Source organism: Halyomorpha halys, unplaced genomic scaffold (genome assembly GCF_000696795.3).
Source record: "Halyomorpha halys isolate HHAL.00 unplaced genomic scaffold, Hhal_1.1 Scaffold587.1, whole genome shotgun sequence".
In the NCBI taxonomy this organism is placed as follows: domain Eukaryota; kingdom Metazoa; phylum Arthropoda; class Insecta; order Hemiptera; family Pentatomidae; genus Halyomorpha; species Halyomorpha halys.
In genome coordinates, this window is record NW_027109405.1 from 917,926 (window position 1) to 921,421 (window position 3,496).

Below are 3,496 nucleotides of genomic sequence, written 5' to 3' on the forward strand. Positions count from 1 at the left end.
GTTTTAAACTGATTATCAGATATATGATAATTAACATGTCAATTTTATATTCTTCTATTAGCTTTACTTATTCTGTATCTATTTATTTTAATCCTGATGAAGATTCGTTGTGTGGATCGAAACGTTGGCCATCTTTAAATAGTCGAAACTATCTCTTGATAGTTTCTTTTCTTTTTTTTTCTTTTTTTTTTAAAGCAATCCGAACGATTTTCTTGTAATTCACGTAGATAATTTAAATTGAATTCCGTCACTAGGAATTGTATATATGTTAAACAAATGATAAATCTAATATTTCTTCTTTTGTTATAGCAGTTTAATTAAAATGTAAAATTATACAAACCTTTCCAACAGAACAAACCAATAAAATACTAAGCATCTTCATTCTCCTTAAGTTGCAGGAAAAAAAAAAACCTTTCCGGCCTCTAGAATTCAAAATCAAGCCTGATCATTCCCCATCTAGCTTTAAATATGTAACTATTTCTTTAACAATTTATAATTTTTTAACATATATATGTAAGGAACATCAGTAAGTATGACGTTCGAGTTGGGTAAATATTTTCATTACAAAAATTAAATGGTAATTTGTATATACTGAGTGTTTTGAAGAAGTTGGCTCATTTTTCGGGTAAAATATTGAGACCTTATATCATTATCTTCCTAACGTTTTTCAACCAGTTCAGGACTCAGGACTTGAATATTTAACAACACATTAGATGTAGCAAGTACTGTATATACAGTATTTGATAATCACTGAACATTATTCCATACTGTCGAATAATACTTATTACAGTATTTAAGAAAATATAGGATAAGTGCACCTGTTATTGAAAGGTCAATCTTTGTTTTTAAATACTAAGAGTGTGGTATCATCAACCGTTTCAAAATTGGCGCCAGTAGTAAGCTGTGGGTTTAGCTAACAACTGGCGCCAATTTTGATGCGGTTGTTGGAAGCAAACTCTTGATAATTAAAAACAAAGATTGACCTGTCAATAACTGGTGCACTTACTCTAGATAAGAACGGCAGCAATCCCAAACCTACCAAGATCAGGTTTGGATATCAAGACTGCAAGAAATTTAAAAGGCCTATGGAACCAAAAATAATAATAATAATTTGCTTAAAAATTATTAAAATCAATGAAGATGGTAGGTCAATAAACAAGAATGCAATGTAACACATTTTTTTTGTCAAATAATAGTAAAAAATTATTGATCCTTAATACTCTATTGCATTAGTGAAAATAGCCTTTTCCTTTATTGGACAACATATATCATTATATTCTGAGGTTATTGTGATTGGATCAATCTTGTTAAGGACCTCGTTAGATCCTTCAAGGAAAGGCTTCAGGATGACTGTTTGATTCTGATAAGGAAAATTACAGTACCGAAGGATCTATTGGAATAAGGGCACTGCAAACTATTAAAATCACTGATAGTTAGTGTTATTGAAGGACAATTCTTCAGGCTGTGTTCAACTCTGACATTAAGCAGAAATGAAGCTTGCCCATATTTTTAATTTTTGTTAATATTTAATTTCCATGATTTATCAGAGGATAAGTCTATATATTTATATTAAGCCGGTATACTAAATGGAATATTTTTGTCTGATTACTGGAAAAGAGAAATACGAAATTTGGGAGAGTGAAATAGAGAGGATAAAATAGATTCTATAAAGGACACAACAAAAAAAAAAGAAAAGCAGATAGAAAGGAAAACAGAATGTAATGAAACAAAAAAGCAATGTAACTTAATTATATATATACAAAAAAAAAAAAAAAAAAGACATTGTCTTGAGACGAGCAATCTTAGACGTGGGAATCGCTTGCCTTCTATGCCTCCGATTCCCACGCTTCCTTGCAATATAGGAGACGTTACGGATCTGATCTTATCTGATGTATCATCGAAAGAATAAATACTCATATCACCAATGAGATATTTCTAATATTTTTAACATTAATGAAAAATAGAGGTTTTTCAACAGATTTAAATCGGGACGTGGTCCAAAATATATTTTAGTAAGTGGCCTTCAAGCCATTCTTTACACTTTAAACTTCCCAAAAGATTCAAACAATTTTGCATATTACTTTGTATCAATGCCATTTGTCGTTAATTGTGGACAATTTTTAAGAAGGTTATAATAGGCCCTCAAGAGCAACAAAAAAGATACCATGATCTGTTTCTCTAAAAAAAACAAAAAAAAAAAAAACTGAGAACGTTTATAATTTTTTTTATTATTTTAGGCAAGTTATGTTATATTTTAATTACATCACCTATCTTTTCAATGAATAGAAAGTGATCGCTCAAAAACTATTCAAAGTTTCAATTTAATCATGGTAAAGTAGGTGAAATAAAAGAAGAAAGAAATATGGTTTTGCTTAACTGAATCCAGAGTAAGAGGCATTACGTACGAACGAATAGCGAATATTTTTATTTCTATAAGTAACACTTTACTTCTGGCTTTTAAGCTAAATATACATATACAAAACTAACGATAGAAAAACTCCTATATTTAATAAACTTGAATTTTGTATAAATGAATTAGAGGTTACTTTTGTAATTGGTCTGTAGTTTGGCGAATTAGGAGCCTAATTTCTTAAGGTTTTGTTGGCATACGTAAATTCTTTTTTGAAGAGGTAATAGTAAGCCTTACAAGCAAAAAAGAAAATTTCATATGGACTATGGACCAATTACACAGCGAAAAGCGGAAATACAAGTTTTTTATTTCCAAGCAATTCACATTTCTTTTTTACCGTAACTAAAAAAACTATTTAACTTAAGTAATTCTCAATTTTAGCATAGGAAACTAATTAAATTTTCTTTAACAAAAAAGATAAAATTTTGCTTTTTTAAAACTATATTTACTATTAGGACTTTCAAGCGAACAAATTACTCAAAGTTTAATTTTCGTAATATCGCGAACTGAAAGACCCTTTTAAAGGTCGGTTGGCATGAAAGGTTAGTCTTTTAATCAGAATATGTTTTGAAAATTTTAAAAATTTAAAAATTATTGAAAAAAATTTAAAATGAGCATAGTGTGTAACGAAAGGATGAAAAGAATAATTTCAAATAAATGATTTTTGGAAATGTTACTGAAATTTGAAAATTCAGTGTCGTGGAATAGAATTCATGTAATAATTTTATAAAGTTTTAGTTGAACTCATACTTTCAACCTAAACCGTACCTAAAGTTTTGTATTTAACTTATTGATTGTGAAAATTTTTATCCAACGAAATTTTTACAATAATGTTCATAGCAAACGTCAATACTAAAACTAATCTCTACTAAACAGTTATAAGCAAATAAAAAAATTTCAAATTTTTAATAAATTTGATTTGTCTTTTAACAATACAAGTACAGAAGGAGTCGTGTTTCAAAAGGAGCGTGTAACGAAAAATATTCTGTGCAAGTAGAAGCAAAAGTAATTTGTCAAATTTGATAAAATTGATACTATACCATTTTCACAGTAATTCCCAACTTTGGCCCTAGTCTAGGGTATATC